This window comes from Theropithecus gelada, chromosome 1 (assembly GCF_003255815.1).
Source record: "Theropithecus gelada isolate Dixy chromosome 1, Tgel_1.0, whole genome shotgun sequence".
Lineage (NCBI taxonomy): Eukaryota > Metazoa > Chordata > Mammalia > Primates > Cercopithecidae > Theropithecus > Theropithecus gelada.
Genome location: NC_037668.1, coordinates 216,565,151 through 216,591,987, shown reverse-complemented (window position 1 = coordinate 216,591,987; position 26,837 = coordinate 216,565,151). Strand labels below are relative to the sequence as shown.

Below are 26,837 nucleotides of genomic sequence, written 5' to 3'. Positions count from 1 at the left end.
GACGTCTTTGCTCTGATGGACTTCAGTACTGTAGTTTCTGGATGCTGAATTTACAGCTCTTTTTTTTTTTTTTTTCACTTTATTAATGCTTCTGGATGCAGTGGTCATACTCATCCCTCCCCACAGGCCCCAGTCCCTCTGCCCCTGACCTCTCAACATGCGATTCCCTCAGTTCTTGCTGGCTGCACCCCTGAGTCTCAGCCTCATTCTCTGCCTGACCCTCTGGCTTGATAGTCCCTCCCAGCCTCTGCTCTCAGCTCTCAGGTTCCCAGCCTCTGAATCTAGTGTCCTACCGGATAGGAATTGATGGTGGCCTGTGAAAACTAACTGTCAATGCCTCACTCTGCATGTATCTCCAATTCACTTTAATGTGTTTTAATCCCATTATGGTTTTGGGTAATGATATGGTTTGGATCTGTGTCCTCATTTCTATCTCATGTTCAATTATAATCCCTAATATTGGAGGCGGGGTCTGGTGGGGAGTGATTCGATAATGGGAGCAGATTTCTCTTGAATGGTTTAGTACTAGCTCTTGGTACTAGCCTCATGACAGCGAGTTCTCGCGAGATCTGGGTGTTTAAAAGTGTGTGGCGCCTCCCCCTCTCCTTCCTCTTGCTCCTTCCTGCTTTAGCCCTAAAACATGCCAGCTCCACCTTCACCTTGTGCCATGATTGTAGGTTTCCTGAAGCCTCCCCAGAAGCTGAACAGACAGTGGCTCCAGGCTTTCTATAAAGCCTGTAGAACCATGAGCCAATTAAACCTCTCTTCTTTATAAATTACCCAGTCTCAGGCATTTCTTTATAGCAATGTGAGAATGGCCTCATATAGGTAACCTATGAATTGGACTCCGCCTAGAGCCCCAGATGGGAAATAGGAGACATAAGACCTCTCTGTCCTCAATTTTATCCTCATTTATCTTATATATCTGTCTCTTTTCTTGCTCAAAAGGGAAAATTGGGACGACATTTGCCAGCTTCGCTTTCTTGCATCCCTTTCTTCTGAAACCCCCGAAAAAGAAAAACTTCCTTTGAAACTTACCTTTCACCATTTTTTTTTCCATCATGGCTTTGCAGTCATAGAAAGACTTGGTATCTTTTCTGGTTCCCTCCAAAATTAATCTTATTTGCAAATAAAATATTACTGCATTTTTTTCTTTTTGTAAAATCAAATGATAATCTCTATCCCTATCTGCCCCTCAACAATTAGGGTAAAGATCATGTACTAAATGATTCTGAAGACATTACTTTAGTTACAAGGTTATTAAAAGAATTGCAGATAATTTTGTTTCTGTCTTGATTTTTCTTACCTCAGTGGCACCTAGAGGCTCTGGCCAGGGCCTCTAGGACAACGTTGAGTAGTAGGACTGATAGAAGGTAGCTGCCTTATCCTGACTTTCATGAAGTTACTTTAAATGTCACCACCAAGTTATGATGTTTTCTGGCAAATATCCTTAAGTTAAGGAAAACGCCTTCTAGTTTTAGTTTACTAAGAGTTTTCTTTTTTAAAGATGAAGCATTAAACGTTAGTGCTTTTTTTGTGCTTCTATTGGTATTGCATAATTTTTCTACCAGGTTAATATACCCAGGTGGGTAAAACGCTATTCTGCCCAGGTAAGTAAATCGCTATTTCTAGCTATTCTAATCATTTGAATTGAATTTCTCTAGTGGCAAATAATGACTAATAGCATTTAATAGCAATAAAAGAGGAGTGTGTTGAAAATATAGTGGGGATATTTTGAAGAAACAAAGAGCTGAACAATGGAAGCGCAAGGAGAACCAAGACTGCTTGGAGGAGCCGAGCAGCAGAAACTAGCAGATCGCGTTGCTCCTACGACACCATCATATCATATTCCTCCAATTACCTTTATTACCTTATGATGTTTTCTTCTTCTTTTTTTACTTTTAAAATGGTTTCATTTTATGTCCAAATAATGAACAGAATGTTGTACCCATAAATTCTACTTTCCAAAAACAATTAGGAGCTTTTTAAAAGAAAACCACATAATAAAGTTTTAAAAGGCACTGGGATTCATCTGCTTCTAGATCATTGCTAGGCTAGAAAAATAAAGTTTGTTCTACCAGGAATCACAGGTTAGAACCGAGGATTCTCTGAAGTGGAAATTCTAGAGTGTAATGCCATTCTGGGCAAAGATTATTCAGTTCTCATCCCCAGCATCCACAACTACCTATCAGAAGGGTTAAACCAGGTCAAAACAGTCCAGCATAATTAGGCTTCATCAAGCAATGTCATTATGCTCTTCTAAGATGCAAATAAACCAAAACAGGAAATTCTAAAATCACAATAATATTTGACGCTGTCATACAAATTGTTAGTTCCTTGTTTTATCCCCCCTTCTGTAACATTAATAAAGGGAATATTTTACTGCAAAGAATATTTTATTTTACACATCACTGGCCATGAATTTTTGCCATTCATTATTATACAAATGCTGCCTACTACCATTATCCAAATGGCATAACCATTTAACATCCACAATTCACTTCTATAGTTATAAGTAGAATTTTCACGTGAAATCTTCACTGATAGATGTACTTATGTAAATCAATGTCCTCTGGAGACTTGGAACTACTAAATTATTGGCTTATTTTTTACATAAGGTCACTTAAATGAAAAGTGATTAAAATATATCTTTCCTACATTACTATCTGCAAAACATCAGATATTACGGATGTTAGATTCCAAGTCTCCAAAGGACATTTTCAAAAGTACATCAAGAAATGGTTATAGAGATGTTTAAGAAGCATCTTCATGTCCACATCCGGTTGTAACTGCTGTACCATTTTCTCTTCCAGCTGCTTCCCTTTGCCTGCAAGAGGGACTCGGATAAGATGGATGTTTTGCTTGACTTCTTTGATATCCTGGACTTTCTGTAGCTCTTTATTTTTCTTCAATCTGTTCATTATAAATTTAACTTGGCGTTTCTGTTTGATCTCTTCAACTCTCTTCATTGCATCAATGGTTTTATTCCATAGCTCTCACTGAATTTGATAGGTTCATTTCTACGTTTTTCAAATTCAAATGAATTATCCACTGTAAGCTCTTTACCAGCTGCTTTCCGGAATGCCTTGGTCTGCCTAACTTTGCAAGGATTGTGCTTCTTTTTTAACTTTTTTATGCCGTTTAGATTTACAAAATCTGTACACCTTGCAATCGTTGCGGACAAACATCATGCCGTGGCCAGGGTAGATGGGCCCCAAACAGAAATAATACTTCTTGATACGCGTGTCGAACCTGTGTGGGTCCCCACCAGCCAAACGCCAAGCTTGAGAAGAAGTGACCACCTTATGATGTTTTCAAGAACTAAATTTCAAGCAGAGAGAATCTTATTCGTCTGGTTTAGGTCACATGTCTACTCCATGGTTGAGCAGAAGTAGTGTGGGCTCTTCCAGAATAGGGGAAGAACAATTCCTTAAAGAAAGTAGCATTACAGAAAGAAGTTTAGGGGTTGGTGGTGAGAAAGAAATGTAGGCCGGGCGCGGTGGCTCAAGCCTGTAATCCCAGCACTTTGGGAGGCCGAGGCGGGTGGATCACGAGGTCAGGAGATCGAGACCATCCTGGCTAACATGGTGAAACCCCGTCTCTACTAAAAATACAAAAAACTAGCCGGGCGTGGTGGCGGGCGCCTGTAGTCCCAGCTACTCGGAGGCTGAGGCGGGAGAATGGCGTGAACCCGGGATGCGGAGCTTGCAGTGAGCCGAGATCGCGCCACTGCACTCCAGCCTGGGAGACACAGCGAGACTCCGTCTCAAAAAAAAAAAAAAAAAAAAGAAATGTGTTCGGCAGGAAAAACACTGTCATAGTACATGCTAGAGTGGATGTGCTAATTTTTAAAATATTTTTTGCATCTATATTGTGCATATATATTTGCATCTCAAAGATGGAATTAGTTTATCTTGTGCTTGTTTGAAGTTTTCTATCCCTTTTGGTATATTTTTAACAAAGTTTCATTAATAGAAAAACTTCTTTTCCTAGATTGATTGGTAGAACCTGCCTGATTCTGGTGTATAATTACTATTTGTTTGGTTTTAAATATGTATTTTTGGCTAATTTATTATTTCTTCCATGAATAATGGTGTACTTGGGTTTCCTTGCCTCTTGAGTAAATTTTGACAATTTATACTTTCATAGAAAATGGTTTATTTCATGTAAATTGTCAAATCTATTGCTATACATTTGTATCCAATATTTTCCTGTATTTTAAGCATTTCTTCCTACTAGTAGTTCAGGCATTTTTCCCATTCTTATCCTGCTTATTTATGTTTTCTCTTTTTTTCTGAAACAGCTCTATTTTATTGGACTTTTCAAAGAAACTGCTTGTGCTTTTATCATGTGTTCTTTAATTAAATGTACTCATTTGACTCTTCTATTTCCATTGATCCCTTCCACTTTTTACATGTTATTTTGTTGTTAACTTTCTTGCTTCTTGAGTTGAATGCCAGTGTATACATTTTTATTACATTTTCTGAAAAGTTCATTATGTGGTTATAAATATTCCTGTGAATGCTGCTTTGGCTGCTCCTCATAGGTTTTTCAAAATACAGTTGATCCTTGAACAATGCAAGGATTAGGGGAACTGACCCCTGCACAGTTGAAAATTCACATATAACTTTTTACTCCCCCCAAAGAACTAATAGCCTACTGTTGGCTGGAAGCCTTAGCAATGACATAAATAGTCATCAACACATATTTTGTATGTCATTTGTATTCTATACTGTATTCTTAAGACAAAGTGAGCTAGAGAAAAGAAAATGTTATTAAGAAAACTATAAAGAAAATATATTTCCTATTTATTAAGTGGGAGTGGATCATCATAAAATTCTTCATCCTTGTCCTCATGTTGAGTAGGCTGAGGAGGAGGAGGGATTGATCTTGCTGTCTCAGGGGTGGCAGAGACAGAAGAAAATCTGCGTATAAATGAATCTGTGTAGTTCAAACTTACGTGGTTCAAGGGTCAACTGTAGTTCGTAATTTCTCTTTTTATTTCTTATTTAGGCAGTATTTTAAAATTTCCAAGTAGATTAGTTCCCCCTCTAAGCTTTTTTATTACTGAACTTCAGTGTCATTGCACAGCAGTAAGAGAATGTGACCTGTGTGTTTTCTATTTTTGGTTTGTTTGTTTTTTGAGACTGAGTCTCACTCTGTCACCCAGGTTGGAGTGCAGTGGTGTGATCTTGGCTCACTGCAACCTCTGCCTCCAAGGTTTAGGCAATTCTTCTGCCTTAGCCTCCCTAGTAGCTGGGACTATAGGCATACACCACCACACCCAGCTAATTTTTCTATTTTTAGTAGAGATGGGGTTTCACCATGTTGGCCAGGCTGGTGTTGACCTCCTGACCTCAGGTGATCCACCTGCCTTGACCTCCCAAAGTGCTGGAATTACAGGCATGAGCATATTTTCTGATATTGAGAGGCATAGTGTGGTAAGAGAATATCCAAATAACACAAGCAGGGGCAGATAAAACAAATCCCTAGTTATGATTATGACTGAGAGACTTTAAAGAATATTAATGTCTACTATTAAATGTTATTTTGTGTTGTTTGTATATTTTTATTATTATTATTGTTTTCTTGTTGTACCATTTCACTCTCCCCCCATCCCTGGCCCATTAACTGAAACCTGAAAATCATGCTACACACACACACACTCACACACACACACACACACGCACTAGTTGATGGTACTTTGGACCATAAGGTGATTGCAACAATGGCCTGTGGCGGTGTCTGGTATGTCAATGTGGTGTGAAGAGAAGTTGCACATGCAAGAGGCACACAATAGTGCTCAGATCAGGCACTCAGAGAGAGCTGGGAGTGGTGGTATATTAGTCAAGGTCCACCAGAGAAATAGAACAATAGAATGTTCACATGGAGAGAGATACTTCGTTTAAGGAATTGGCTTGTGTGATTGCTGGGGCCGGCAAGTTCAAAATGTACAGGGCAGGTTGGAGACCCAGGGAAGAGCTGATGTCACAACTTGAGTCTAAAGGCAATGTAGAGGCAGATTTTCTTCTTCTTAAGCAGATATCAGTCTTTTTAATCTCAATGCCTTCAACTGATTGGACAAGGCCCACTCACATTATGGAGAGTAATTGGTTTGACTCAAAGTCTGCTCATATAAATATTTATCTTATAAAAAAATATCTTAACATCATCTACACTGATGTTTGACCAAATATCTGGGTACCATAGTCTAGCCAAGTTGACATAAAAAATTAATCATCACACCACTTGTTGACTTGGCACCTATATACATTTCCTTAAATCATAATCTTCAAATAAAAAAACAAAATCATATTTCAGTCTAACAACTGTCCTGCATACAACTGAAAGTGTACTAACCCATTCCCCAAAAAAGGATGCAGGTTACTCAGAGATGCTTGCTCTCCTTGATATCCTTGCTCTCCTTGATATCCTCCTTGATATCCTGTAATTAGAGGTATTTGGAAACAACTTCTACCTCTCAGTTTTCCACCTTCCCAGCATCTTGCAGATATTGGGAAAGATGCTGAGTTTAAGCCACATTTTTCTTGGAAATAAAAGACAAAGTCCCCAGGAGCTGATTTCTGAGCTTCATAGACTTCACCTGTTTCACAGTTTTGACAAGCATTGTCAGCCATTCTCTGACCCTAATGCCTATGCTGTACATCAAGGCCAGGAAATGGGTGCAGAAATGAGGGGGATCTCAACCCTCTTCAGCATTAGTTTCATTCTTTTGCCATAATTTTTCTTATTTGTAACTGAGTAATTGATCAGTCAATAAATTCTAGAGTTGGGATGACTCTTATAGTCTACCTCTTCCGTTGTTCTATAAACCATGGTCTATCCTTACTATTTCACTGAGAAGGTTTTATATGAAGGGGTTTTGCTGTCATAAGGATATCTGGGGGAATTCTTGGTCTACCCCAACCCCTCTGGCTCCTGGCTCTTCCCTTCATCGTTCCCTCAAGTATTAGTCCCCAGGGAAGGAGCTTACACCCTCCTGGGACATCCCAATCCATCCTTGAATGACTCTGAATGATCATTTATTTATATGGATCAGACATCACTCCAACTGGTCTATAACTTAACCTATTGCAGGCATTGGTTCTTCCCTGGCTACTCAAACACAGCTGAATCTTAGCATTCATTGATTTAACATTGGCTATTTCACCATGGTCCTCAAAGGTTCATAAAATGACCCAACTCATAATTTTGCTAGGGCATTAACTTGAGAAATGTTTTCTGCCAGGCCAGTGTGTAGAACTGAATTGCCAACTAGTAAGTGGACCTTCCCAGAATGTTAGCATTCACTTTTGACTGTTTTCTGATTTTCATGGTCATAGTAAGTCTCATGAAAGGAATAAATAGTCTTATGAATGAGTTTGGTCCCATATTTATTACTTGTAAAGGATTGCTTAGGTTTTTCAGCTACATATTATTACATTTTAGGAGAAAGTATATGCTCTAGTGGTATTTATGTATTTGGGATATTTGAAGGGCTTGGGAAACATTCCTAATGAATGCCAATGGTCTATGGTGTAATCTGTTTCCATAGGACATTTCTCCAAACAGTTCTGAGAATTGCTTTAGCATTGCTTTATTACTAGGAAGAACGTGGGAAGGAAGAGATACAATGAAGCTCATAAAGATTTTGACATGTCAAAATCAAATAGCATTTTAAAGGGAACTAAGGGATACCACCTTGATTAGCATTTGTAGGGAGCAAGCCAGTGTGTGCTACAACCAACTTATGCCTCAATTCATTTCATGGAAATCCCCAAGATGAATATCTGTGCACAAAATTTACATGAGGGAAACTCAAAATTTAGTAACTTTTCTTCACAAAATGAAACTATATTATTTTATTTATACTCCCTTTTGTTCAGAACTGATTTGAATTGGTGTATAAGGCAATTGAATTATTTTATAATGTAATATGAGTAAAAACGTGGTGATAATATGGGTGACTATCTAAAGTGTGTTTTAGAGGCAAAAAAGAAAAATGCATTCAAAGAAACTACTAATGGATATACCAGGGGTCAGCAAAATATGGCCTGTGGGCCAAATCTGGCCCTATTTACGTACATCTTGCAAGCTAAGAAGAGTTTAAAAATATATATTTTTAACTTTTTTTTTTTTTTTTTTTTTTTGAGAAGGAGTCTCACTCTGTCACCCAGGCTGGAGTGCAGTGGCACGATCTCAGCTCACTGCAATCTCCACCTCCCGGGTTCAGGCGATTCTTCTGCCTCAGCCTCCTGAGTAGCTGAGACTACAGGCATGCGCCACCATGCCCGGCTAATTTTTTGTATTTTTAGTAGAGATGGAGTTGCGCCATACTGGGTAGGCTGGTCTTAAACTCCTGACCTCGTGATCCACCAGGCTTGGCCTCCCAAAGTGCCGGGATTACAGGCATGTAATGTTGAGCCACCACGCCCTATCTTTTAAATGGCTTTAAGTGAGAAAAAGAAAAAGAATATTGTGTGCAATTGTTTGAAATTCAAATTTTAAATTCCATAATAAAGTTTTATTGGAATACAGCCATGCTTATTGATACACATCATCTCATATGTAACACTCATGCCATAATGCTAGAGTCAAGAAGTTGTGACAGAGACTGGATGGCATGAAAACCTTGAAATTCTTACTGTGTGGCTCTTCACAAGTCAAAGTTCATTGACACTTGATGTAGATCGTTTCGAAATATCTCCTGCCGGAGGAAAGATTTGAGTAAGGAGGACTTGCATGACAACCTGACCTGCTTTCTTGCAACCCCATGACAGCTTAACTCTAACCGATTCATTGTGATGGGATGGCGGCAACGTGGCAGTCAAGGTTTCGCTGCTTAATTAAAAGAAGGGACAAGGAAGGTGGAGGAGCAGGGTCCACGGTCGTTGGTCCTGAAGCTTCATGAGTGTCTATCAAGGTCCAGCAATATGATGAACTCAGAAGACTTTACCTGGAGTGCTACTGGTAAGCCTACAGAATGAACAGGGGAGAACTAAGAGCCAAAGAGAGAAACATGAATGGGAGACAGCAAGTATGGGATTAGGAAGAAAGGAGAGGAATAATGAAGGGAGCCATTGAGTCTGGTTAGGTTTTCTTAATCACCACTACATTGACTGGGGAAAGGATGGTTAGAGTAAAGAGGAGGAAAATATGCAATGCTTACAAAGATGATTGTATATCAGTCACTATATGTTTAGGCTCACCTCTTCAAATGATCAAGTATCATGCAGTCAAATGAACTGAACATAATTTTGGAGGTAATAGTAGAGTTTTCAAAATGTTTCGTGATGCTGAGATTAGAGACCCCAAAATGCCCAAACCTTGGCCAGCTAGCAATTGTTGTTCCACCCCCACTCCCACTCCACCTATTTCACTCTGGCTGTAAACCCCCTTGTCTTAGGAGGTACACTCAAGACAGCTGCCAAATGAGAATCAAGGTGCTAAGACTGCACCCAATATTTCTGGTAAAAGCTGGGTTAGGAGATGAAGTTTAAGCTGGGGTCCTAAGTGGGCACCATCTACATTGCTGTACTCCTAAGTGGAAACTTTGGGAACTTACTGCCTTCAAGACGATCCGTGGTGGAGGAGGCTGTTACACACCAGTAGTCAGGTGTGCATTCAGGCCACACCGCCCAAAAGTAGAGAGTAGTTCCAAATTCATTAACAAATAGCCTCATCCGAAAGAAGGAAGGAAGAGATAGTCTCTGGATCTTCCCCATTGGGCCAGGCCTTGTATAATTTACCTACCAAGGTATATAGAAGAGGCAGGCGGTAGAATAGTTCACAGTGACCTCTAATGACCTTGGCCATTAGTGGATAGTGGCAACATGCGTCAGAGAAAGGACCACATCAATGACTTAGACTCTTGATCAATTAAATTTGCAGCTTTTCCTTTGTTTGTGAGTTTGGAGGAGCTCAAAGTAAAGCAGGGAGAAAGTAGTCAAAATTCTCCTTATAATAACTATTCCTTAGTTTTTTTTAACTTGTAAAATAAAGATGAACTAAGTGATTTGTAAGGCACCTTATTGCTTTAAAATTCTATATTCATAGATTTACAAATGAAGTCTTTAAAACATTCTACGTCTTACTATTCTGCTAAAGAGTCTCTCCCAAAAATGCTGCTGATAAAAAGTTTGAAACAGACCAATGTGGCCCCAAATTATCTTATCCATCTTACTCTGATGAGTTCCAAAATGGCATACCTCACATGCATTTAGCGATGCTGACATGTTGCAATATTTGCAATTCAAAATCTCAAGGTATGGCTTTAAAATACATTTTATAAAAGTGTACATTTTCTCAGATTCTCACTTGGAGGATCAAAAAAATAATGGTGGGCCCTATTATCACCTTTTCCCATGGCTTTGGAAATGATCATGTCAATGAAGGTTGTGTTTAGCTGCATAAAAATAGTAACAGAAATTTAAATAAGTTAGAAGTGTATTTCTCTTTCACACAACAGAAATCTTGTGGGTAGACACTTCAGACTGAAATGGTGGCTCAGCTCCCACAGTCATCAGGGATGACTAGTCTGCAGGGACCCTAGTGCTGTTCTATCATCCTCAGCACATCATTTCATCCTTAAACTCCCCTCATTTTCTTACACAGCTGCTGGTCATCATGCCTGCATTTTAGGACAAAAGGGACCTCTTCCCAGCTGAGTCAGCTCTCTTTAAGCAGATTCCTGGGAATGCTCATGTATCACTTTCACTTATACCTCACTGGTCATGGTGAGATATAAGTGAAATACATATCTCACTTGTATATATTTCACCATTTTATATATATATATATAGTATATATATTTCACTGAAATATATATCTCACTTATATATATTTCACTGTTATATATATATCACTGTTTTTCTCTGGGAGCCAGAGAAAAGCAGATTTTCCATGAATCCATTGTTTTTTTAATGGTAGTCGTATCTTGAAGACAGGGAGAAGGAATACTAGAGAGGAAATAGCGGCCTCTGCCACAGTGATGAAGAAACCAAGTTGCATTGATATCTGCTTCTGGATCAGACACTGAAGATGCTTAGGATGAGTTTTTTCAGTTTAGTAGATACTTTGGAAGCATAGGCTCCTTTGGCATCCCAGGTATCCTCTCTTTAGAGCTCAGGTCATTAGAAAGAGTGGTGGAGAAGACTTCAGTGTGAGCTTGGCCTCCACTTATTATGAGGGATGTGTACTTGGGCAAATCGCACACCCTCTGAGTATATTTCATTACTTAAAAATTGAGAATTTTATCTGATACCTGTCCTACTTGTTTTCTAAGATTGATATAAGACTCAAATGTGCAATAAATGAATATTTAATGTATGTATTTACTATATTATATATTTTAGTATAATATTTATTTGCTATATCCCACTCTGGGATATAGATGTTCTCCATACAGGATTTAATTTCGTCGAGAGCTTGCATTCACACTCAAGATTTTACTAAGCATTTATTAAGTGTCTACTATGTGAAGGATATTAGGATTCAGTGGTAAATAAGACAGTGTTCTTACCCTCCTGGGATTTCATTCTGTCAGTGAGTCACACATTAACCAACACGTTACAGAATGCATTGCTTCATGACAAATATTCTAAGTGGTGTGAAAGCTAAGCATGGGGTCCTGTGAGCACTAAAGGAGGAACTGTGACTTACTGTGGAGGGTCAGGAAAGGCTTCCTTGGAAAGAGACATGGACCTGATTCTGGAGGAGGATTAGGAATTGGGGAAATTGGTGAAAGGTTTCCACAGATGAGACATTACATATGAAAAACCACTAATAAAAGGATTAAAAATACAGTGATTCATTTTAAGAAGGAAGGGTTGTAAAGAATGAGTTTGGAAGAGGAGAAAGAAATGTTCTGAATTTCTCGTTTCTCCTGTTTCCTCGAGTGCCTACATGTGTGTGTTCTTCTTCACACAGAGAAGAAAATTGAGCTAAAAGTCTTAGTTTTACTGTAATTATTTTTATCAAAAAACTGTATTTCTTTAACTTTATTTGATCTTGTCCTGCCAAAATCTCACTGAAGTTGGACTAATAGATAATTTGAGAAATAACACCTTGTACCCTTTACCCACACAGGTAATGTGGGTAATGTGGGAGGCTGTGATGCTTGCTGTAATTTTGTGAATTTCAATGATACCCAAGACCAGGGTTCTCCTCAATTCTCTCTCTTACTCATGAGACCAGGGCTCAGCAAACACCTTCGTCAAGAGACACATAAGAGCTGCCAGTTGGTCATTTTCATTATCAGCAAACTTACATGGTTGGCTCTCACAAAATTGTCATAGTCAAGAAAAGGTGGGAAGACAGTATTGAAACAGAGTGGGAAGTCAATCAAAATACCAACATCATTTACTCATGATTCTATGGCAGATTTGAGAGAAAATGACTTACCTTGAGCTTTTTTTCCCTGGGGATTAAAAGCTTTTCCAGTGCATGTACAGGCCCTGCAGTGGCTCTTCAAGATCTGTAACACACTCGGTATCAAGTCCTTTCATGTGGCTTTTCTCCAGTCTTCATCTCTAACAAAATGGACAAAAAGTTACTACATCCACTTTTATTTTTATTCTATTTAATTTATTTTTTGTTTTAAATTTTATTATTATTTAAATTGACGAATACAATTATTATATGTTTATTGTATACAACATGATAGTTTGAATTATATATACTTATGGAATGACTAAATTTAGCTAATCAACATATGCATTACCTCACATAGGTTACCATTTCTGTGATGAGAACACTTCATATTCACTCTCCTAGCATTTTTCAAAAATACAATATATTGTTAACTGTAGTCATCATGTGGTACAATAGATTATCTTGAGATTACTCCTCCTATCTAACTGAAATGTTGTATCCTTGGGTCAACATTCCCCCTCCTTCTCTGCCAACTTCTTCAGACTTTGGTAACCACTATTCTCTGCTTCTAGGAGATCAGCTTTTTTAGATTCCACATGAGTGAGACCACGTGGTATTTGTCTTTCTGTGCCTGGCTTATTTCTCTTGACATAACATCCTCCAGGTTCATTCACGTTGTTGCAAATGACAGAATTTCCTTCTTTTTATGGCTGAATAAATAAGGAAAAAAATAAAGAAGGAAATAAAGAATAAAGAAGGAAAAAATATGTGTATATATACCATGTTTTCTCTATCCAGTCATCCTTTGATGGACACTTAGGTGGACAACATTTCTTGGCTATTATGAATAATGCTTCAATAAACATAGCAGTAGAGAAATAGGCACACTAATTTCATTTTCTTTGGATGTATTTACTATACCTAATAGTGGGATTGCTAGATATGGTAGTTCTATTTTTGATTTTTTGAGGAAGCTCTACACAGTTTTCCATAATGGCTGCATTAATTTACATTCCTACCAATAATGTGTGAGGGTTCCCTTTTCTCTACATCCTCTCCAACACTTGTTATCTTTTGTCTTTTTGATAAAGATGATTAGCGATGTTGAGCATTTTTTCCATAAACCCATTGGATATTTGTATGTCTTATTTTGAAAAATGTGTATTCAGGTTATTTGCCCAATTTTTAATTGGGTTATTTGTTTTATTGCTATTAAGTTGTTTGAGTTCCTTGTAAATTTTGGACACTAACCCTTCATCAGATGTATGCTCTGAAAATATTTTCTCCCATTCCGTAGGTTGTTTCTTCAATCTGTTGATTAATTCCTTTACTGTGTAGAAACCTTTTAGTTTTGTGTTATCTCATTTATCTATTTTTGCTTTTGTTGCCCAGTCTTTTGGGGTTATATTCAAAAAATCACTGCCCAGACCAATATCAAGGAGCTATTCTCCTATGTTTTCTTCTAGTAGTTTCATAGTTCAGATCTTACATTGAAATCTTTAATCCATTTGAGTTGATATTTGTATAAGTTGTGAGATAAGAGTCTAATTTCATTCTTCTGTATATAGATATTTAGTTGTTCCAACACCATTTATTGAAGAGACTGTTCTTTTCCCATTGTGTTCTTGGCACCTTTGTTGAAAATCAACTGACCATCGGTGAAAGGATTTATTTTTGGGCTCTGTATTCTGTTTCATTGGTCTATGTATCTATTTGTAAACCAGTATCATACTGCTTTGGTTACTGTAGGTTTGTGATATATTTTGAAGTCAGGTAGTGTGATGCCTCCAGCTTTGTCCTTTTTGCTCAAGATTGCCTTGACTATTTGGGATCTTTTGTGGTTCCACACTGATTTTAGGATTGTTTTTCCTATTTCTGTGAGTCAATCTCCTTACTCATTATTAATGTGTTAATATTGTCTGTTTCTACATAATACAGTCTTGGTAGGTTGTCAAGGAATTTATCCATTTCTTCTATGTTATTCGATTTGTACGTAATTGTTCACAGTAGTCTCTTTTGATCCTTTGTCTTTTGTATCCTTTATTTTTTGTAATGTAGTGTAATGTCTGTTTTATTTTTACATTAATTTTTGTAATGTGTCCCTCCTCTCACCTCCCCCCCTCCCCCTCCCTCCCTCCCTTCCTTCCAACCTTCCTTCCTTCCTTCCTTCCTTCCTTCCTTCCTTCCTTCCTCTCTTTCTCTCTCTCTCTCTTTTTTTCCTTTTGACATGGAGTCTTGCTGTGTCACCCAGGCTGGAGTGCAGTGTTGTAATCTCGACTCACTGCAACCTCTGCCTTCCAGGTTCAAGCAATTCTCCTGCCTCATCCTCCCGATTAGCTGGGAGCCACCACACAAGGCTAATTATTGTATTTTTAATAGAGATGGGATTTTGCCATGTTGGCCAGGCAGATCTCAAACTCCTGACCTCAGGTGATCCACGCACCTCGGCCTCCCAAAGTGTTGGGATTACAGGCATGAGCCACTGCACCTGGCCTACTGTTTAATCAAACTTTCAGCCCCTTTATCTTTTTCTTCTCCTTCTTTAACTTCTATGACTGAGAATTGCTCTTTTGATCCTGTTCCATATATACTATATATTTATTCATTCCTTTTCATTCTTTTTTTTATCTTTTTTCCTTTGAATGTGTATTTTCAAATAACCTGTCTTTGAGTTCACACACTCTTTATTTTGCTTGATTGATTATGCTGTTGATGGTGTCCATTTCATTTTGATCAGTGTATTTTTTACTTCCAGGATTTCTGTTTGATTTTTAAATTACTATTATTTCAATCTTTCTATTAAATTTCTTATTCTGATCACACAGGTTTCCTTATTTTGTTGAACTGTGTCTCTACATTTTCTTGATGTTTGCTGAGCTTTGTTAGTTATTTTTAATTTTTAATCAGGCATTTTGTACATCCTCATTTCTTTAAGGTCAGTCACTGGCACTTTATTTCATCCCTTTGGTGATATCATGTTTCCCTGATTGTTCTTGATCCCTGTGGTCATGTGTCATTGTCTGCAGATTTGAAGAAGTAGGTACTAATTCCAGTCACAGACTGACTTTGTCTCAGAAAATGCAACAGTCAGCCTGTTCCGAGATTCTGGGCAGACTGTATTGTGTGATCCACAGGACTTGGGCTGCTGTGGTAAATGTGGCACTGGGTTATCCCAGAAGCTCAGGGCCACTGTGGTGGGCAGCACTGGGGTGGAACCAAAGCCCAGGTTCCCCGGAGGCCAGTGTAGTGCTGGGGCACACTAGAAGCCTAAGGTCCACCTCAGGCCCACTGTGCACCTGAAGCCCAGGGCTGCTGAGGCCTCCCAAAGCCTGGGACTGCTGAAGTAGGCCCAGTGGTGGTATGGGCCTGGAATCAAGTCTGTTATGCAAGCCTGAAGCCTGGGGTTGCATGGTCCTGATTGGCACCAGGGCAGGTCTGCAGGCTTAGTCTGTGGGTACTGGCCTGGAGTGTGTGGCTATCGGTGTCTTCCTGGTGCTGAGTTTTACTGTCATGGACCCAGTGTTGGGGTCCAAGGCAAAGTTCTGTGCTCACTTTCCTCTTTTTTTCCCCAAGTGGACAGTGTTTCTCTCCACACTGTGCTGACCAGGGTTGGGGAAGAGTGATGCAAGTAATGTGAAACTGTCCTTTCTATTCTCCTTAATGTGTATTTTTTAATTATTATTTTGCTGCAACCAGGAACTGTGATCTTTCATCTGGTTTCCTTAGCTCTTATGGATCTATTTTCCCTTGTGGATACTTGTTCAAATTGATGTTTCTGCAGGGGGACAGTTACTGAAGTTGATCTATTCTGCCATCTTGCTCTACCCCTTCACATATATCTGATTCTAATTTTTCAAAGAAAAAGGTATTACCTTCTTAGTACTACCTTTCAGTTCTTTTAACAAATCTATATATCTCACTTTAACCTTTCAGAGGGAAAGGTGGTACCTTCTAAGTGCTGTCTCATCTCGGTAACATAGAGGTCTATATCTGTGACATATTAGAGAATGACCAATAACAGTGCCTCAACTAACAAAGATATTTGAATCTGTAACATAACAAGATGGCTAGAGTTGGTGGTTCCAAGGGTGGTTCAGAAGCTCAAGGTCATCGTTGAGGACTCACTGACATTTCTTCAAACACTGTGCTCTAAGATCCCAGTGTGTTGGGTCTTCCTCATACTTGCTCCTTGATGGTTATAAGAGAGAAAGCACAGTTGCTTACATCAAACCCTGACAGCACATGGAAGGCAGAGCCTTCACTAGCAGACTCTTCTTGCAGGCTTGTCTTTCTTATTAAAAGAAAATATTTCTCAGAAACCTCTTGGCCGATTTCCAGTTATGTCCTCTTTGATGAGACCTGTGTCATATGGCCACTCTTAGCTGCAGGGAAGACTGAAAACAAGTGTCTGTCAAATGTCATTGTTGTTACTGTCATTGTTTGATCTGAACAAATGGTTCTGATCACTACAATTTAGTCCCTGGGTTCCAATCAGACCTTTATTTTTCTGCCCAACTGTTTCGGTGGCAAAATAAAAAGGGAGAAGAAAATAAAAAATTTGTATACTCTTTCAAAAAGTGTCCCTGATTGTTTATTTCAAATAGCTTTTCCTTCTATAACCTAACCGTCTAAGACAGTGATGGAGAAATATTTTGGACTTAAGAACCCTTTATGCTTTTAAAAATTATCAAGAACTCAAAGAGCCTTTGTTTATATGTGTTTCATCAGTCAGTGTTTAATTTTGAATAGTTACCAAATTTGAGTATTATTTTCACAGATTTTTCAAATACCCTGCTGTTAGGCGCAAATACGTTTAGAATTTACCATATTTGAAATTAAAACGAAAAAGTTTAAAAAGTATTTATTATTTTAAAAATAGCAATAATAAACATACTCCATGTTAAACAAAAATTAAAAGTTTTAATAAGTAACCATTTTGCAAAAAGAAAAAATTAGTAAGAATTGGTATTGTCTTACAGTTTGGAAACTTCTTTAATGTCTGGGTTAATAGAAGTCAGCCAAATTCTCATATCTGCCTCTGCATTTAATCTATTGCAATTTGCTAGTTTCATTTAAATTGTGAAGCTGTGCAGTAGGAAAAGGAAGGATTATTTTAGTAGCTTTTTCATTTTTGTGAATATTCTTCTTTGATACCATATAGAAACTTGAGAAGGGGTAATTTCTTAAAGGTTAGTTGCAATGTGGAATCTGAAACCATACTAATGAACCTTTTATGCTGTTACTGAAAATTTACTATTGCAGCTGAAATTTGCGTGGATCTTTCACCCATGCATTATTCTGTAACATCATGTATTGGTAGATTGGGAAACAGTGGCTCACTCAGCTATGCAGATCTTCCAAATATGTGTTATATCTCACTAGTCTCAAAAAAGGCTTTTTTTTTTCTTTTCTTTTCAAGTATTTGGAAACTGTCATGCTCATGATGATGGAAACAAGTTTTACAAAATTCTAATTTTTAGTCAAGAACTTTAATTTTATCACTGGCAACAAATACTGTCAGTTGTTTTCCTCGAAGTCCCTGTCTCACTTTGCTTATTTTCAAGAAAATGTCTGTCAAATATCCAAGTCTGGAAAACCATGGTTCTTGTGTTGTCTGTCAGCTGTTCTTTCAAATCAAAATAGTATTCAAGGAGAAAAGTGACTAGATCAGCTCACAGCTCCAGCAATTGCTATGGTGCTTTTTGTTGAGACAACTGTGGAACTTCAGTACATAGCTGTACTTTATGGGTTGTTTTCATTCATCACACTGAATATTAGAAAGAGGTACTCATGAACAAATCAAATGAACACTTTTTATTGCTTCTTTGTGGATATTTGTGAGGGAAACAACTTTCTTTTTCTTTTCGTGCATAGGAGTGAAGAATACAATGACTGCCAATTCAGTTTGGTGCTATGGTCTTGATTCATGCAAACATACCAGCAGTTTTACCCACCATCGCTGTTGCACTATCAATACAAAGGCCAGTACAGTGGAAAAGGTAAATAGTGTTTTTTCTCTTATTATAAAATAGTTTCAACCTTACAAGCCTCCTGAAGAATTGTGGGGATCACCAGCTGCTTGTGGACCACGCTTCAAAAACTGCTGTTCTAAGTGTTTAGTTGTTGCAGTCTTTTTAAAAAGTTTAGTCTCACTCCTATTCTTTTCAAATAATGAGATGCTTTTGGTGATGTATATTTGTCAAGTACAAAATTCCAACTTTTTATAATTTGGTTCCATAAAAGTTAAGGTACCTCACTCTTTCTTCAAGGAAGTAATATCTTAGATTATACTGGAGTTTGATTATAAAACACATGTAAAGAAAACACAAGGTAGATGTCATTAAACTTACCATTACAAGTACCATTTTACAGTGAGGAAGCTGAGGCACAGAGAGGTGAAGAACTTGCTCAAAGACACGCAGCTAGTAGGAGTGGGGCCAAGACTTAAACCCACGTATTCTGACTTTGGTGCTCACACACTTAGCCACTACTGTCCTGTTCAGTGTGTTGGTGCAAGGAACAGCAACATGAATTGTACTTTGGAGGGGAAATCCTAACATGTACTTGACCACTTAAATACTACGATTTTACTGGACATGTAAGCTCCTAAATTTTTAGAAAATTATCTCATACCTTTTGGCATGTGATTTACTAGGGTATTTTAGGTTCCTGCTACTTTTTATTTTCCAGGTTTTATGATACCACTGATGTAATAAAATGTTAAGATCCCTAAGTACCAAATCAAGTCTCAGTAGAGGGTAAACAGAACTCTGAGTCTAGGTAGTGAAGGTGTACTTACAGCCTTACTAGGTAAAAACAGCTTCTGGATATTTGCCTATTGGTGTATGAACTCTCCAACTATAAATGTGGATTTCTCTATTTCTACTTTCAGTTATGTCGGTTTTTGCTTTATGTATTTTGATACTCTGTTGTTAGGTGCATATATATTTCGAATTAATAAATGTTCTTAGGGAAACAACTCCATTATTATGTAATATCATTCTTTACCTCTAATAATATTCCTTCCCCTGAAGTCTATTTTTTTCTTATATTTCAGCTTTATTTGATTAGACTTTGCATGGCATGTCTTTTTCTATCTTTTTACTTTAGCCAATCTATATCTTTAGAGTTTAAGTGAGTTTCTTATAGACAGCATACGGTTAAGTCATGCTTTCTATAAAAACATCCAACATAATAATCTTTTGATTGGTGTTTTTAGACTATTTATATTTAGTATAATTATTTTGTCATTAGATATACCATCTTGCTATGTTTTTATAAAAATATATTTTTTTCTTTTTGGCCTTTTTGGGGTTAAGGGAACATTCTTTATGATACGTTATGATTGCATTTAAAATAAAGTAAAGTATTATTTATATTTCTCCTTAAAGATTTTTCAGTGTTTGCCATAGGCTTTATAATCTACACCTTTATCAGCATCTGTCTTCAAATATTGTTGTGCTGCTTCATGCATAGTTAAGGACCTTATAATAGTGTATTCCCAATTTCTCTCTCCCATCCATGTGTTTTTTCATATATTTTGCTTTTTTGTATTTTATAAAAACACAGCACATTGCTACTATTATTGCTTTAAATGCTATTTTTGGAGAAATAAAAATATGGAAAATAAAATTTATTTGAATCTTAATTTACCTCATTTCTGACACGACTTCTTTGTGTGAATCCAAATTTTTTTTTCTTGGTATCATCTGCTTTAGAACCTTTTAAAAACTTTTTTGTAGTGCAGATTTGATGGCAGTGAATTTTCTCAGGTTTTGTCTGAGAAAAATCTTTATTTCTCCTTTAGTTTTGAAATATATAGGTTCCTGCATATAGAATTGTGGCTTTCAAATTCCAGTATTTTATACCATTGTAGGATGACTATAGTTAATAATACATAGCTTCAAATGGCTAGACAGAGGATATTGAATATTCCCAACAAAAAGAAATAATGAATGTTTGAGATGATGGATATGGTAATTACATGTATCTGGTCACTACACATTGTATATATCCAGACATCACCATGTACTCCATAAATATGCACGATTATTATATATGAATTAAAAATATACTTTTTATTATACTTTAAGTTCTAGGGTACATGTGCACAACATGCAGGTTTGTTAAATATGTATACATGTGCCATGTTGGTGTGCTGCACCCATTAACTCGTCGTTTACATTAGGTATATCTCCTAATGCTATCCGTCCCCCTTCCCCATAATAGGAAAATAAAATTTAAGAAAGAATTCTGAGTTGGGAGGTTTTTTCCTTTTCTTTAAGTGCTGTAAAGATGTTGCTCCGTCGTCCCGTGGGTTTCATGGTTTCTGACAAGGTCCCTTGTAATTCTTCTCTTTGTTTTTCTTTAGATAATGTGTTTTTTCTTTGGTTGCCTTGAAGATTTTCTCTCTTATTTTTTTTAGCACTTTGAATATAGAGTGGTTTTAAACATATATATAATCTTTTTGTATGCTCTGAGCTTCTTAGATCTGTGATTTGGTATCTGTCATTATTTTTAGTTTTGTTAACAATTCTATCCAAATAATTTTCACCAATCTTCAGTTGTGTCTTCCTCAAGTAAGCAAATGTGTATTTTTCATCTCTCCCTTGAAGCACATGTCTTTTTTTTTTTTTTTTTAATAGTTCATACTGTTTGGTTGCCTTGCAACCTCAGATTCCTTATAGATTGTCATAAACTTACTGTTTGTCAGACTTTGTGTGTGTGTGTTTTTAAAGATGAGAGTGATGTTTGTATTAGGCTGTTTTTGCATTGCTATGAAGAAATACTCGAGGCTGGGTAATTCATATAGAAAAGAGGTTTAATTGGCTCATGGTTCTGCAGGCTGTACAGGAAGCATGGTGCTGCCATCTGCTTCTGGTGAGGCCTCCTCAAGGAGCCAGCATGTCACATGGTGAGAGTGGGAGCAAGAGAGAGTGGGGAGAGGTGCCACTCACTTTCAGACAACAAGATCTTTCTCATGTGAACTAGTGCAAGAACTCACTATCACCAAGGGGATGCTGCTAAACCATTCATGAAGGATCTGCCTCCAAGATCCAATTACCTCCCAGCAGGTCCCGCCTCCAACACTGAGAATTATATTTCAGCATGAGATTTGGAAGGGACAAACATGCAAACCATGTGAATGTTCTTTCCAGATCTCTACATACCAAGCAGAGCTCCTAACTTTTTCTCCATGGAACTAATTTTGCAGAGAAAAAAATAATGCATCGGGCTGATGCATGCAGATTTCATGGATCTTACCAGGCACATTTTCCATATAAACAACTGTCCTTAGTAAAATTATAATGACTTTTTGAAATTTCAGTAAATGCTGAACAAGAGATTCTTTTTAGAGTTGGGGAACTATCCTCCAAGATCTAGTATGTTCAGTTTTAGTGGCCAATACAGTGTCTGATTTTTTCTGTAGCCAGAATACAAGGGTTGTGCAGCCAAGGGATAAACATTACAGTGGTACTTCATACTATTTTTTTTTTTTTTTTTTCTGAGACGGTCTTGCTTTGTTGCTCAGGATGGAGTACAGTGGCATGATCTCAGCTCACTGCAACCTCCGCCTCCCGGGTTCAAGCAATTCTCTTGCCTCAGCCTCCCAAGTAGCTGGGATTACAGGCGTGCACCACCACACCCGACTAATTTTTGTGTTTTTAGTAGAGACAGGGTTTCACCATGTTGGCCAGGCTGGTCTCAAACTCCTGACCTTGTGATCCACCTGCCTCGGCCTCCAAAAGGCACTTCATACTATTCTTGAAAAACTTTTACTTCCTTTTCCTGAGCACCTTGGGAGTTTGCTGGTTTAGAGATCTTAGTTTCTAAGGGATAAATGTTGTCACCGTGTATTATCACAAACATTCCATTAAATTCAATGTTGAAAACTGCTACCTGTCCATATAGGGCTCCTATGATGCACCAGGAATATAGAATATATGAGGTTGCCATGTTAATTGCACTAATTCATTGTGATTATCAAGGAGAAATAGGGTTGCCCCTACACAATGGCAGCAAGCAGAACATGACAGGAGAAGAGGCGATCCTCTGGGCGATTCTTAGTGTTGCTAAGTACGGAGGAAAAGTTAATTGATGTCTAACAAAACCCAGGAAGGACCATCAAGGGGCTCAGAAATTCTGGAAATAAAGTGTTAGTTCTCCCTACCAGATATAAAACCCTGACCTTCTTTGCTGTTGGCTGAGGGCAATGGGAACTTAGAATAGAAAACAGGGGAAGAAAAGCATTAAACCAATTACAGCCTGGGAGACAGCTGCAGAAATAGGGATATAACATTTATTTATACTTTATGTCTTGCTTGGCCATGTATATATTCAAAATTTTTAACTAGTTTTATTATTTTTTTCTATTCCCTTTCCCCACTTTTATGTTGTTGTTGTTGTTGTTGTTGCTTTGAGATGGAGTTTTGCTCTTGTTGCCCAGGCTGGAGTGCAGTGGCATGATCTTGGCTCACTGCAACCTCCGCCTCCCAGGTTCAAGTGATTCTCCTGCCTCAACCTCCTGAGTAGCTGGGATTATAGGTGCCCACTACCACACCCAGCTAATTTTTGTATTTTAAGTAGAAATGGGGTTTCGCCATGCTGGCCAGTCTGGTCTCGAACTCCTGACCTCAGGTGATCCAGCCGCCTCGGCCTCCCAAAGTGCTGGGATTATAGGCATGAGCCACAGCATTCAACCCCCACTTTTAAAATATAGGATATGTTGTGATAATTTACTTTATAATTTCATTCATAAGTTACACGATATCAAGATGAATCACAGAAAAACAATATGTTTTGTCGGTTAGTGGGGCTCGTGAACACAGGCTTAGGGATTGTTAGTGGGAGTGATTCTTAGTCTCTGATCCTCCAGGTTTGTGCTTAAAAGGTTGGTGGCAGAGAGCGTAATGCTCACCATATTTCTATGTCCTCCCCTTCATTTCCAAATCTTCTTGCACTTGAGTCCATCCTGTATGACTAACCCTAGCTAATGATCAGTGTATGAAAATGACATGGGTCATTTATGGACCGAGGCAGTTTAGAGCCATGTGCCCCTTTCAGTGCTTTCTTCCTCTGCCACTGAAATCTTGGAGGCCATGTGTCCAAGCTGGTGCAGTTACAAGATGAAGGCTGCACAATCTGGATATTAATTTGGTGAGTGATAAATCTTTATTGTGTTCAATTGCTGAGTTTTGGATTTATTTGTTATCACATATAACCTATGTAACCTGTTCTGGTATGACTAATATAAGATTACAGGATTGATGGCTATATATATACACAGAAAAAGAGTTATATTTTATGGTATAATTAGAATCATACTTTGCTTGATATTCTTGGTATTTAAATAGGAAGTTGTGAGCAAACCTCTTATGCATTTCTTATTTGCTACCATGTGAACCCAGAAACCTCCACGTCTCTGTGCTATAGATTTATATATATCCATGGACAGAGAGATTTATATATATCCAGAGTCGGGGGGAAGAGAGAGAAGACAGTAGTTAGTTTGCTTGAATCAATGATTGGAAATCAGAATAAGATAGCATAACAAATCCTTCCATTGCTATCACTGAGGCACTTGGTTTCTTAAGCAAAATGCAAAGTCATGTTACACCTTGAATCAGCTTGATTCGGAGCCTGAATCAAATCCGAATAACCCATCGGAAGGCTGAGACTCATGTGACCTGTGTGTCAGTGTGCTCTAAAATGCCTAGGAAAAACAAGTATTTAACATTAATAGTCCTTTTTGTTATGATTTTCTCTATGCAAAATAGAATGTTGGTTGAGACACAATGATTTTTTGTACTTATTTTTTTTCTGTAAGGATATGTAGGACTTTTATCTTCCCTGTCTGTTTTTTCTCTAAGAAGTTTAAAACAGGACATACAAATTTTATGTGTGTATTTCTGTTGAAAGGTCAGAAGACTGTTACAGGTCTAAAATATTTTGCTGGTTACCTCATTTGTGAAATGAGAACAGCTGGACCAGGTAATCTCTGAGGTTCTTTTCTGCTCTAAAATTCCGTGATCCTGCAGTTGAAAAAAATGCAATTTTTGGAGAGTGTATCCAAGGTTAATTTAATTTGTGGTGACCTTCACGATCTTTAGATTTTTCCAAGTGAGGTGGTAGAACATGTTATTCTCTGGAGCAGAGAAGCAGCCGTGAGGGTACAGGAGAGAGAAGTCTGGTGTAACCACCATTTCTCTTCACTATTGGTACCTGGATGCAGACATACCACATGGCAGCAGGGATACTTTTGAGGTTCACTAGAGCTGGCTCCCAGGGTGATAGGGACTCTGTTGAAAAGCCTGCTTGTCTAGAAACACTTCTTCCCAGCCCTATTCCAAGGTCCCAGTGTCCTCCAATATGCAGGGCTATGCTCCATTACAATGGGGCATGCTCTGTTAGGCTGCTAACTTGATCGCAACAACCACCACCACCACCAAGAACCTGTTATTCGGTGCTACCCTAAATAAAATGGGAAAGTCAGAGAAATCAGTTGTTTACCAGCAGGCACTAACCTCTGTCATTTTCTTCACTTTTACGATCTGAGGACTGTGCCTTCAGTTGGGGAAAAGATCTGGCAAACTCATCCTCCTCTCGTTGTGAGGAACTTAGCGTACTGTCTCTCACAAGATAATTATGTTTTCGAACAGACCTAATGGGAAAAGATAGACTCCAACACAAACAAATGAAGATGTAATGCAACTAATTTCATACATCAGGAGGGGAAAAGATGGGCATAGGGCTTCTTAGCAGTCCTCATCTTTTGAAGTAGGAAGACTCTTTCTGACCTGCCTAAGTCTGACTCAGTCATGCCATTTGGGTCTAATCGCATGTAACTTACTCTCTGAGCAAATTCCTTAGACCAGTCCCTACTTCCAGGCACTTTCTGACATCTCTGAAGACTGCATGTAAGCCAGATGCATCACTAAGCAGATCAACTCTTATGGATGAGATTTTGTGATCCTGGGTTAATGTCTTTTCCCTGCTTTGCCTCATGTTTTAATGATCAACAATCATCTTCACCCCTGGCAAAGAGACAGATAAAATCAGTCCTCTATCTTAATAGCTGTCTTCATTACCTTGGCAAAATCCATCAACCAGGATCTGAACCTCATCTAAAACCTGGGCACTCTCTTCCTGAGACATCCATCCCAGACAGAGCAGGCCTCATAATTAAGTCTCTGAGCCCTGGATGGTTGGATCTGTGTGAAGTCCCTTTTCACAGTTGAACATGAAGGACCTTATCGTAATATACAAATCCTAAAACCTAGCAATAAAACCGCACCATCTCTCAATCTTAACCTATCTGGGTGAAACCAGAGAAGAATATAATTTTAGGTTAATCTTCTGATGCAGGCTCTTTGATATAAACAGATAGTAAATAGGAAGCATTTTAGTGGGAAAAAACAAAACAAACCAAACAGAGGCTTGAGATTTGGAGCCAGAAATTCATGGTTTGCATCCTGTCAATTTAGTGGTTATGTGGCCTGGAATAATTAACAAGCTGCCTGAACATCTATGTATTTACCAGCTAAAACAAGAGTCATAAGAAGGACAGCAAATGGAATAATGCCGATCTCATATTGTGCTTGTGTGAATTAATTGCAAGGAGTAGAAAAATGCCTGCCGCGGTGCCTGTTTCTGACAGTACAAGTCAGCTTCCTTTCTTGTGCCCTAATACCTTGCCCTGTGTTTTTTCTTTGAGAAAATATAGGACCAAAGTTTTATCCCTCAGCAGACAGCATTTACAAGTGCTGTCTTGATGGATTAACAAGATATTTACTAAGCCCCTGTTTTTGTTGTTGTTGCTGTTGTAAATTTATGATGTACAGGTGCAATTTGATCCATACATAGATTATGTAGTGCTCAAGTCAGGACTTTTAGTGTATCCATCACCCAAATAACGTACAATGTACCCATTAAGTAATTTCTTATCATCTACACCCCTCCCACCTCCTCACCCTTCCAAGTCTCCATTGTCTATCATCCCAAGCTTTAAGTGAAGGTATACACATTTTGTGGCACTCACTTATGAGTGAGAACATGCAATATTTGACTTTCAGTGTCTGGCTGGTTTCACTCAAGATGATGGCCTACATTTCCATCCATGTTGCTGCACATAATTTTGTTCTTTTTTATGACTGAATAGTAGTCCATTGTGCAACTATACCACATTTTGTTTGTCCAATCATCCATTGATGATCACTTGGATTGATTCCATATATCTGCTATTGAGCACACAGAATGTTAAAAGTGGTTTTCTAGGATACAAAGAAACATGAGCTTGAACTCATGATATTTAGAAATTACAGCTTAAATATTTAAGCTGCTTCATTTCATAGGAAAAGACTGTACATGAAAATTTTCTAAATTAAAGGTATGAGTAGCACATGATTTTAAAGCCCCCTGGTGGTCTGCCCCTGTTTCAATGTGGTAGGATAAAGCAGAAACGTTTC

At 38.1% G+C, this 26,837-nt stretch overlaps 1 pseudogene; it reads right to left on the bottom strand.

The window, feature by feature from the left end:
* Positions 1–2,720: 2,720 nt before the first annotated feature.
* LOC112635155 lies at positions 2,721–25,527 on the bottom strand (annotated as a pseudogene).
* Between the last annotated feature and the right edge of the window lie 1,310 nt (positions 25,528–26,837).